The following is a 12,986-nucleotide window of genomic DNA, read 5'->3' on the forward strand; positions in this document are numbered from 1 at the left end:
TCATACAAACACTGCCTCCCGTGCTATCCAACCATGCCTGCCCAGAAATGCCCATGGCATCCGCTGGGCAGCCAGGTGGCAGGTGGGGCTGGACATAACCAGGAAGCATAGCCATGCAGGCACTCCCACACAGGACTCCCTGGTATTTCCATGCGTGCCGCCACCACCCAGCCTATTACTCAGTGCCAGCTGTAGGGTGCCAGGCGTCCCGGGCTGGGCGTTGTTTAATGGCACTCGCTCCATCCATCATGTCAGGTAATGAGCTGAGAGTGACTGTGATGGCTAGGAACACTTACACAAACATGCTTCCACACACACACACACACACACACACACACACACACACACACACACACACACACACTACACAGACTCCCACCATCACAGTCGAGAACAGAAAGCACTTCTTCTTCAGATTGGATACAAAGCAACATGCAGATGGTGCACAGGAGGAGAGAGGGAGAAAGAGGGAGGGAAGGAACAGAAAGAGCGAAGGGAAGACAGATCAGGGTGTCTAATAAAAGGGGATGAAGGCTTCTATATTCTCTGCTTGTTTCATGTTTACATACATTTATATATAGTGGGTGATTGTTAAAGCTAACAAGTTCTGGCAGTGTGGTGATAAATGTCATCACTATTTATCCATGCACTCATTTTTATGTCGACAGGTTATGGTTCCCTATGTGAGCAGGACTTATACAACCCTTTTCCCTACAAAACAAGCATCCATAGAAAGAAAGACTGAAAGAACAAAATGAAAGAAAGGAAAAAAAGGGGACAGAATTGCAGAAAAAGGTAAATAATCTACAATCTATCCCTGCCAATCATTTGCAAACCCAATTGCTGTAACCTTATTTCTCGCCAACAGTGTCCTTTGACCCTCAGTCTATCAGAGAAACATAAAAAGCAGAAAATACAGTCCCCTCTGTCTCTAATGTGGGCTCATCTTGGGCTACACCTATTACTGTAAATAGGATTGGAAAGCAGACAGCCGAAAGGAGCAAAGAGGAGAGAACAAAATAGGCTATGAATGAATTAGAAGATGAGTAAAATCATAAAAGACACACTGGAACAATCCACAAACAGATCTAGAGAAATTATAACTATAATAAAGACTTTCACAATCCATACATTTTTTTTAATGTGACACATTACATATAGTACCTACCGTGATACCACTGACAAGAGAATATGTAACAACCTAAAGCCACCTTTCAAGGCATAAAGTAAAACAAATTATGTCAAAATAATCATTGCTATTCATTATTATTTTTGTTTATTGTAAATCAGGTTATCTTGCCTTGGGTTTTGTGGAGAGGTCTTTGTATAAGCCCAATCCTGCACAGGGGCTTGTTCACTTTGAATTCATCTATAGTTGAGTATACGTAGGTTAAAGTGTGTTTTTGTAATATGTGCATTTCCATGTGTACAAATATTTGTTTTAATCTTTAGTAAAAAACTACTTTTTCATTGTAGAGACAAACAAGCAATATATACAGTATATATAATTATACATGTATATTTGTTATAATACCAGCTAAGGCTGCAACTAACAATTATTTTTTATTATTGATTAATCTGTCAATTATTTTCTTGATTATAAAAGTGAAAAATGGCTGTCATTATTTCCTGCAGCCCAAGGTGACATCTTCAAATGTCTTGTTTTGTCCACAACAGCCCACAACCCAAATATATTGAGTTTACTATTATAGAGGACTAAATAAAACCAGGAAATTATTGACATTCGAGAAGCTGTAATAAGAAAACCTGGACATTTTTTTCCTAAAAAAAAAAGTTGGCAACTACTGGATTCATTGACTAATCATTGTAGAAACAAAAGTATGCAGTGCTACAGCCTACAAAGCAGTATGTTAAACCTGTGATTGAGATCTTTTGCTATTAATTCCCCAAATGTAGCTGCATTGAAACTAACATCAGCCCTTAAGAAAGAGCACACTGTTGCTTGCTTTGATATTTGAAGGGGCCACCATTTTCTAGTGTGACCACTTGTTGAAAGCTTACAGGAACATATAGCAAGCTGGGGTATTTGCGTCTTGCCTAACTGCCTGAATAGATGGGAAAGCTTCCGTCAAAGACTTTGCAAAAAAAGGGGAGAGAAACTTCTAGGAAAATGTGTCTACCATCAGAGGATTCTTGAACTGAGAGCTACTGGCTTCTCATAAAGACTTTTCTGTTCCCATCTTCAGGTGCATAAAAGCCCATCTTTTCCCACCCCACATCAATCTATCACAACAATTGAACAAACAGCAGCCATTTCTACTGGGAGAGAAACATTACTACTAGCCTCAACTGAATTGAATGCTTCAAGCGCGCACACACACACGCACACACACGCACACACATCTACACACACACACACACACACACACACACACACACACACACACACACACACACACACACACACACACACACACACACACACACACACACACACACACACACACACACACACACACACACACACACATACACACAGAGAGAGGGAAACAAAGTGAGACGGGGGGAAAGGAGGAGAGATCTGCACAAAAGACAAACTACAGTTTTTTGGAACACTGATTGCAACTCTTTCTACTCGCATTGGTTTTGATGGCTTCTTTACCTGCTTCTCCCACAGGCGAATTCTTTCCGATTTACAGTAGACACGACACAGAGGAGCACAAGAACAGGAGAAGAAATTGACAAAAGAAGAGCAGGTATTCCATGTTACAGCAGGGAGATGTTGGCGTACCAGAACTAAATTAAATGCTGGTTGGCAAGGTTTTCAAAATGTTACTAAATGCACTGAGGATTTCAATGAGGGTGGGCAGATGGAGGGGGTAGTCACTAACCCACACTATATCTATTTCTCTCTCTCTCCTACACACACACACTCAAGAAGGAAATACATTGTCGCACAAGTGTTGAAGCGAAGCACAGAGAAACGGCTCATTGCATTGCTCTGAGGAAATTACACACACTCCTTCTGTTTCTAACACACACACACACACACACACACACACACACACACACACACACACACACACACACACACACACACACACACACACACACACACACACACACACACACACACACACACAAGCATATCCTTGCATGTATATCATGATGATCCCTGCCACAAGGGAGAGGCTCTGAATAAGACAAGGGTAATAGGAGGAGGAGAGGACGCCAAGATTACTAAACAGCGAAAGCAAAGGCCTTAAGCCGGCGCAGTCAACTCCAACCTTCTCCTGACTGTTTGGAGGGCCTCCAGTGAGACATCATTTCATGTTATGATAGACGATAGAGCCACACTTTCTCTTGTGGATTCCCCAAAAGAGATTAAATATCATAATGACTTTTGTGTTACTGTCATCTTCGGCTAATTACACAGAATTACATCATGATAGTGCTCTATGATCTGCAAAAGAAGGAAAAGCTGCCAGTCATCTATCAAAATGCTTTCAGCATGGGATACTTTGAGGAATTACCTCTCAGTGGCCAGCATAAACAGGAAGACTTTTAGAGGGATTATGCTGTGTTAGTTAAATATCATCTGGGTAGTATCAGAGTCTGGGCCAACATCTAAACATGGCACTCACATTCATCAAGGCCACAATAACAAGGTCAGGTTCATGTAACCACCAATCATGTGTTTAAATAGCTGCAACAGGGCCCATCATAAGGCAGGACTGGAGCTGAATCTATTATAAAATATCTTTCTGTGTCATGTAGTCACTGCCTTTTATGCCAAACAAGTAAGCAAGGACATGATTTCTCTGACATGTCGCTCCATGTCTAATTGTCTCAAAGTGTCACTCTGCACTTCATATTTTGATGATCTAAAACACAATAAAGGTGATTAAATCTCCACTTGCTGCGCATCAACATGTTGAGTTTGCTTCACTGTCGACTAGAGGAGAGCAGGCGCGGGCAACAGCAACAGCCGCAACCCTCTATCACCTCTTTTCATCTCCTCCACCTCCCTTCCCCCCTTCCGCCCTGCCAGCCTCCAAGCTACAGAGTAATGGAACTCCCTACACAGAAACAAGATACGGTGTATAAATGGGATGCAGAGGGAGAGAAGCTATTTCTTCCTACTGAAAGTTATGGGCCAGGTATACCAAAACTACAGTCCTGGCAAACACAGCCGCTCATTCAGAGGTAAGAGTAATCACTCCAAACAAGGAGCAAGGGAGGGAAACATATAGTGCAGCTAAACAAAAGGTGAGTTCAGTTGTGGAGAGCTGGAGAAAGAAAGGGGGGAAGGTTGATGGAGAGGTGGGGTTAGAGAAGAAAGCGTGTCAGTGACCCTTTTCTATCTGATGTTGTTAGTCACTCATTGATTTATAACAAGTAGCTGAAATGTATACCAACTAATGCATGGTGAAAGACAAAAGGATTAAAAGCACAACCTACTTTCTTTATGCTCCTGCACTGTATATATTACACTTGTTTTTGTTGGGGGTATTTTTAACAGAAAAAAATAATATTGATTTAAAACCATTTTCACTTACATTTTATATCTCCATGCATTCAAAAGCTGTAAGAAGACACTGTTCATCACAATTTACAGTAACACAAGTATCATCCTTCTTCTGGTAATAGAATAAGAGAGAAGAGAACAATTATGATTTCTTTCAATATTTCTCTAATTAAGTAAAAAAAAAAAAAAACTTTTAAAATTATGGTATTATTGGATTACAAACATTTTTGAGCTTTTTAAAAATTAATTTGCCATCTAATTTTCATCCATTTTAAAAATCCACACTCTAATTATATCTATGTGTTCTATATTAATGGGGAAATATTTTAAATTTCACTGCTTTCAAATGTAGCATTATCATCACTGAGATTTTTGTAATCCCACTCAAGGAAAAATAGTGCTAAAACTGTGCACATGGCACATTTAAATGTTTAGGCTGATGTGTTTGGGGAGATAGTTGGTGCACTCAGGCTATTTCGCTGACTCCATCATTGAACACCAGTTCTTTTTTAATCAAATGTTTTATCTAATTTACTCTATTGATATATCCAGTTTCTCTCATTCTGCCTCACCAACATTTTCAGTTATTGATTTCCTATTTGTCCCAGAATGACTTTCAAAAATTCCCTGGATAATAAACGGGATGCCTCTGTGATCCTCATTGTCAAATCACTAAATCTAATGGCTGCAACGCATTAAAATCTTGGGAGGTTTATAGCAAAAGTGTTATGTGTGAAGTTTAACAATGGTAGCTGAAATGCATCTGTTGTGAAATATTCTTGTGAATTACAATTAGATATTTAAAAAAAGAAGAATCGCCTAAATGAAGGGAGTGTACAAATGTCAGAGGATCTGAGAGTGAGGGGGCTGCAATCCGGTTCTTGATATGTTATGCTGTGTTTTCTCAGCATGGTATAGCAGGGAGAGGCCATCAGAATGGTATGACAGAGGGAAATGCCTAAGACAGGCATGGATAAACATGCTGAGGCAAGATACTGACACCCACACTCCCAGTTTCTCTCTTGCTTGTACACACTGTCTTGTCTTTTCTACTTTTCGGTTTTCTTCTCATACCCTCTCTTACTTTTCTCTTTTTAATCCCTCTTATTACTGAAATTATTGCCATTATTTACCACAATAATTCACCACTTGTGATTTTGAAACACAGAACAAGCAACATACACCTAAACACTACTTGAGATGGACACTAAATCTCATAGTATTCAGCTATGGCATGCCTGTTTGACAGTTTGTATACAGAAATTGGAGGCAAAGTGAGTTTTAACTGACAGTCTGTTGAGATAAACAGTAATGAGGAAAGGTTCACAGAGAGCAGGGTGGTCATAACACATGCAATCACTTTTGACAGTGCAGGGATTTGGTTAATCTTTCCATGCCTCTATCACCACTCTATCTCAGTGGGTATGGTGATGTGCATGCTTGGCTATACCGGCGATTGACCCAGATAGTGAATACAGCCATTCTTTCACCCAACAGCATCTCACGACTTTCCTTCCCTGGATTCCATTTAAGTTCCAGACGCCCTCTAACAAAAACTGGGCTGTGCGGCGTCACTCAAAAAATGGCATCAGGGCTGATTCGTTGCTACAGGGAAAACATACTACTTTCCTTTTCCTTCTTGCAACTAGGCCCATCTCTGGAGAGACATACAGTGTTTCTTGTTTCTCCACCATGCTACTACATCAACTGTGCTCACAATCATGTGCTATCCCTTAATAGTCCCACTGAAAGGAGTTTGGTCTGAGAGTAATACCCCCTGACTGCTTGGTACAAAATATGTTTCAGGAGAGTACGAAATCACAGTACATGTTCATATTCAAATGCTTATTTTTCAGAGGGAAGAAAAAGTACTAGTGTATTTTCTCAGTAGGGAAGCTCTGACAGGTTTCTACCAGGCACAAAACAGCAGGAGAGAAGAAAAGGGTTTTGCGTGTGTTTGTGAATGTAAAAACCTGTCTGCACTATATACACTTGAAGCTCTGCATGAATCCATGTTTGTGGTAATCTCAAAAAAATCTATCGTTCCCCTTGAAACTCGGCCAACATTTGTTAGGTTTTTGATTGAAAACAACAAGCCTGACAGACTACTGGTAGCACCAATTCCTCATTTTGCCCCTCAGGTTCAGAAATCTCCTTAACATATCTCTGCTGGACTTGATTCCTCAGTCACGGAACAATGCCTCTTGGCATTCTGGGATGCAGCAGAGGCACACACAGCCCAAATGAACAGTTATATGAAAACATTTTTACGATTGATCAGCGCCTAAGGCAAAACTCCCATTCAAGATTATCCTCTCAGCAGCCATGTTTCAGAAGGCAGGCTTCAACGAAAGTATAACCATGAAGAAAACAAATATCCTTTATAGCAGCAGTTCTCAACCACTTTTTTCTTTACTGCATCCCCTGCATATCCCTCAAAAAAACACCAAAACAATTGTACAGAACAGTGTTGTTTTTGACAACCATCTTAGATTTAGTCTTAGTCTTAGTCTTTTGGACTAAAATGCTTATTAGTTTTAGTCACATTTTAGTCACTTCTATATGTGATAGTTTTAGTCCAGTTTTAGTCGACGAAAACTCAAAAGGGTTTTAGTCTAGTTTTAGTCACAAAAAAAAAAGAAAAAATAAGTATAGTCTTTTAACAAATTAATTTAGGTCAATAAGTATTGGAGATTGCTGTTGGGCAGTGTCACACATAAATTGTGAAAATAGCAGCAGATCTATAAGTTCAACACATTGTAAGCTTGCAGATCTGCTATTTTCACAAATAATAACAATAATAAAGGAATGGTTTTAGACATATAAGGTTTCCACCCAACGGCACATTTCTGATCTAAGGATTGTGTATTAAAAATATATAAAAAATATCCTTGTGGCGAGCCTTAAGGTGCCGCTTAAGGTTGGTCGTATTTTTTCCGCCTACTTTGTGGCCACATTTGTCACCGTCTTCCTTCACAATACACTCTGTTTTATTATCTGCTGGGTTATATTTAAAATACACTCATATGTCGTCTCTACATTTGCGACCACCGAGCCCCTGTGTTGAAACTGCCGCCACCATCATGGTCCATTGTCTGATGAGTAACAACAGTGTGACGTGTTGAGCACGTTGTGCGCTGCACGCCAGGTGGTGGGCGTGACCAAACAAGGATAGAATGCAGCAGCCATAGACTGTAGGCAGCAGCAGATACTTTTTAGGTTTTAATTGACACACACAATAAGGAGAAATGTCACGCATTTTAAACGTCTGACAGATCACACACTAACATTTTCGTCCATTCTCGTCTCGTCAACGAAAACTCACACACGTCTCGTCATGTTTTCGTCATCAGAGAGCTATGTTTATCTCGTCACCGTCTTGTTATCGTCATGAAAAAAAGTGGCGTCAACGAAATGATTTCGTCATCGTCATCGCCATCGTTGACGAAAACAACACTGGTACAGAAAAAGAAATAGCATTAGCTTTCCTTTATTGTAATACATCTGCATAAAACAGCATATGTATGCGCATTTATCCCCGTGACTTCAACAGGGCAAATGGGAGTGGATCAAGACTAGGCTTTGTATTAAAATATGACCAATTACCCTTATCAAACAAAAGGGAATACAGGTCTGCCTCTAATACAGGCCCACTGAGGTAAATAAAGGCCCTGGCCACTATTTGAGGAAATATAGTATGCATGTAAAGTCCTATGCAATTACACCACGGACAAGGGGTTCCCCAGTTGAGAAACAATGCTCTAGAGTAAGTTAATGAAACTGCTGAGCATTGTCAAGCTGTTTCCTGCTGTTTGTGTTTATTGTATGCTCAAAGTAAGGACACAGTGTGCATTATGTGGAGCACAGGCAGCAGGAACATTCTCCCCTACGTTTTAACATTAACTCCTTGTATTGTTTACAACTCCATAGTTGACTCTATGTATCGAGGGTGTCCGAGCACCTTCTGATTTGGGGCTTCACCAGCCCAAGACTATGACCACAAGGCATCCAGCAGCCACGGAAAGCACAGATGGGGCCTGTAGCAGATGCCCGGGTTTCACAGGACTGAGCCAGGAGAGAGAGTAATCCATCAGGCCAAGGCACACTGTTGCCTAGGGGGGCCAGTCACTGATCCTATAAGACTGATTGGGCCTCTGTGGGAGGCCAGACCCCCTGACTACATTGACATCAGTGTCTGGCTTGCTCCACTGAGGTCTGATCTGAGCTGGAATGAGCCAAAGCAGTGACCTGCTTCTGTTTGGATACTGTGGAAGGAGCTATTTAGATCACAGATAATATTCTGCAAAACCATGTTATATGAATTCAGAAATAAATGTGCTGTCTAAACTTTAAACCCCATTTAATATCTTAAATAAAACAAATTCCAAAATCAGCAATACTTAAATCAAAATAGGTAATCTTTCAATAAAGAATTCATAACCTCTGTCCATATATTTAGCCTAATGTAAAGCCCAGCACTGATATAACTCTATTACTATAATTAAATGGCACTGTAGTTAATACAATGTAAAACTTTTGATAAAGTGATAACAATCTAATTACTTTATCCTACAGTTTTCTTAGACATATAGGTCAGAGACAGCATCATCAAGACGAGCGGATGGAACCTGCGGCAGCTGAGGCAAGCCGCATGATTGACAGGTGAATGAGTAGACAGAGAGATAGTTAGACAAATGGAAGCTAAGATATAGTTTGACAGACAGATGGGAGCCTAAATGGATGGTTTGGCAGCACGATAAGGTAAATAGGCTGATGAATCACCAAACAAATGTGGGAGGAGGAAGGAAGAAAATAAAAGAGAAGAAAAGAAAAGAATGCCTGCCTGCAGACAACAAAAGATAGGAAGCCAGATAGCCTGATAAACACAGATGGATTGTGTTGATACACAGAGAGGTGGGGCAAGATCGATAGATTGTTTTATTCTATTTGCTTGGCAAACTGGAGATTTGATGTGGCTGGTATCAAGGCGATCTGTTTCTGACGACGCCAGGCGTGACTGTTACAGATGGCAAGATAGCGACACATCTCAATCTTTGGCTAGCCTCAGTGCATTCTATCTTAGCTGTAGTGCTAGCACCACCTTCAGTGGTGTCACCACTGCTGAGTGTTATCACAAAGACTTTGTCTGATATATCATGTCCTATAAATCCCCACACACGCAGGATTTCACATCAAATGTGCGTCTAAATTAAAAAAAGCATGAATCACAAAGTGAAGTAAGGAGCCATGAGGTGTTAACCCCTGGCATTGGTGAGGAGCTGCAGCCCAGAAGAACAGGAACTAGATGTCTCAAAATGGAGATGAAGATTTTTTGCTTCTACTCACATTTCAGCAAAACAAAATGGATGCCCTGACAACTCGCGCCTCATTACTGCTGCTTGCGTTTATCATATCAAAATGGAAGACAAGGGTATGTGAAGTTTATAGGAAAGGGCTCTCCTAGTTAGAAAGGTGGCTTCTCTATGTGGCTGCTTGAGGGACATGGGGGTGCACTGCAACAGCCTTGATGGGTGTTGCAGGGCTTATAATAGACAGGAAAGGCCCAGAAAGCATGCCCTTTAGAGGTGCAGCATCTCTCACTGTCTGACAGCTTACAGGGCCTAGGCTCCACAATGACACCTTCACAGTGCGCTCAAGATGACACACAAACACAAACGCTCACAGGTGCATAATGCTCAGACACACATTCTCAGAAACACAAATAAGTTTGGCAGCACACGCACAGAATTACACATACAGTAAATACATGTGCAGACACACACACACACACACACACACACACACACACACACACACACACACACACACACACACACACACACACACACTGATCCATTTGCAATGTGGAAATAAAACATGACAAGTGGAATCTCAGCATCGTGCTGACAGTATTAATACTTATAGAACAAGCTGGGCTATAAAAACATCCTGCATTCACTCCAAAAAGGGGGAACACACATCTGTTTGTGCCATGTCAAAGAAGCAGAACCACTCCCTCATTGTAAACAAAAATATAGCTAAAGCCCCATCTCTAGGAATAGTGTTGGATTTCTGTCAAAATCCCATAGTAGGTAAAGAAGATACATAACCACAGGTGATTCTGTGACCAAGAGTTTGCAGTATGTGCATCAATCCAAGTGTAAAAGGAAAAAGGATCAGCACTGTCCACCAGAATTCAGTCTTTTTCATGTTAATATAATGTATTACTACAACTTTGAGAGCTGAATCATTTGAGTCATACAGTATGTGACATTTGATTATTCCACCTCCTACGATGTGCTGATTTTAAGCTTTTCTTTGTTTTACATAATTGCAGATTGAATTTCTTGACTGTTTTGGAGCTCTTTATGAAATATATTTATATATGGAAATATGAATAATTGAATCCGAAATTAATAATGAAAATAATCATTCTGTCTCTCTTTCTCACTAATATTCTGAATTATAATACACAAAGTCCTTAAATAATCTTTTAACAGTAAATCCATCAGATTCAGATTCAGAAGTCAGTTCAGACAGTTTACTTTAAAGTTGCTGTTAAGTCATTGACATTTTTTTTGGATATTGACTTTGATAGGACTCCTGAATATCTGTAGCTGGTTAGACAGCTTCTATAAGTTTTCCAGCAACAATCCAAGCCGCCATCCAATCTCAGGATTATCTAGGACCACTGAAGCCTTACCCAAGTTAATAAAACATGGTGTTGTGTGTTATTTATTTATCAATCCCCTTTTTGATGTGTCCCAGAGCGCAGTGAGAGTGGTGGTGGAGATCATAGAAGGCCCTGCAAGCGAGCAGCACTGCGCTTTTCCTCAATGCCATCACCATCAGACCCATTTGGCCATGTGAAGATGCTCCCTTCTGTTCACATGGGTGGGGGTGCAGGGTGGGTGTGCTTCCAGAAAGATTTTTCACTTTCTCTTTTAAAATAAATCATTCATACTGAGAGATGCTCCCTCATGTACACAAAACACCACAACCCTTCCTGTGATGGGCTACACTTTGCTACCTTCATGTTTTTACTTGTGCATCGTCTGTGTGGCTGTCAACGTGAGTTTTGGTGTACAAGAGTACAAGTAGAGATGGTAGACGCAAAATATATAGACATACTGTCTAAAAAAAAAAAAGGAAGCGTTGAAATGTAGCTTCTTATAACCTTTGAATCACTCATTTTAAACTGCTTTTGAAATCCATCATAACTTCCTGAACACATCTATAATTGTCTGTTAATTTCAGTATTTTTTGGTTGTTCTCAAAGGAAATTAATTAAAATTATATAACTCCACAGATGTTAAAAAAAACTTTGATAGAATGGTAATAGTAATAGTAATTTATTCATCTTTAAAAACAAGATTGTAGATACTGTGCCATAAGCTCAATTGCAGTTGTGTGCTAGAGTAAAAATACATAAATTTACATCTAACTACTTCCACAACTTGAATGCATAATGTGCGTGTGTTTCTGCATGTAAGTGTGATTTCGTGGATATATTATGTGCTTGCACGCAGGTGTGTTTGTGCATGTGCGGTCGTATCCCAGGAAGGTTGTAGTTTTTTTTAACCGCCTGAAGGTTGACTACACATAGCCACAGACCAGACATCTCAAGCGACAATGGATTCTGTGTGAATGAAAAATTAATCTGTCCCTTTCACTTATTCATCAAGGAGGAAGATTTTTCTGCAGGGATGCCCTCTAGAGATGTGGCGCTCACATGCCAGGCGGCCCGCCACCACTTTACCCACAAGGTTTTCAATAAAACAAGCAAACAACACAATTCCAACACCTATAAATAAGTGAACGCTCTTGAATAAAGTGCTGTACACAGAGCCCCTCACTGAGGCCGCTCATCACACTTTAATGGGGCCCTGTGCCGGGCAAAGTTATTTCTCTCCTCTCTCCCTCGCTCCTTCTCTCTATCTTTCTCTATCTTTGAGCAGAATGAGGGAGCAAAGTCAATGAAGGTAGTTGAAACTGGAGAAGCAGAGGCGCATTCAAATCATCATCATGCCATCACCTGGCTCAACACTGGTTAAGATACAGGACTATCTGTTTCATGATTTATGAGGCTATCAGCATGCGCTTTCCACCCCACTCTCCCCCCTTCTTTCTCTCATCTCTTTCAAGCACCCACAAGAAAACACAAACACTTACTTGCAAGCACGCACACACAAACTCCTTGAGCTTCCTTCCCAGTTATTTTCTCTCTTTCTGGAGACAGGTTGTTCACAGCAGTTTGAACATTCAGAGTGGTAGCTCGCCAGATGCTTGGGCGTCTGTCAACGTGGTGCTATTGTTAGCTAGTTTTTGATGAGATTTACATGGCAAAAAAGCCATCAAATAAGATATACTACTGAGAATATGAGAAGGGATCACACCTAATCCGCACACCTGCGTCTTGGCAGTGCTAAGTCTCTTTTCCATCCAAACCAACACACGCACACTGATACATGCAACCACCCACCCACACCCACATAAT

At 40.6% G+C, this 12,986-nt stretch overlaps 1 protein-coding gene across 2 annotated transcripts in view; it reads right to left on the minus strand.

Moving 5' to 3' along the window:
• diaph2 (diaphanous-related formin 2) overlaps positions 1-12,986 on the minus strand; it is a 367,046-nt gene that overhangs the window by 5,084 nt on the left and 348,976 nt on the right. The gene's annotated exons all lie outside the window — the stretch shown is intronic.

Source organism: Scomber scombrus, chromosome 9 (assembly GCF_963691925.1).
Source record: "Scomber scombrus chromosome 9, fScoSco1.1, whole genome shotgun sequence".
Lineage (NCBI taxonomy): Eukaryota > Metazoa > Chordata > Actinopteri > Scombriformes > Scombridae > Scomber > Scomber scombrus.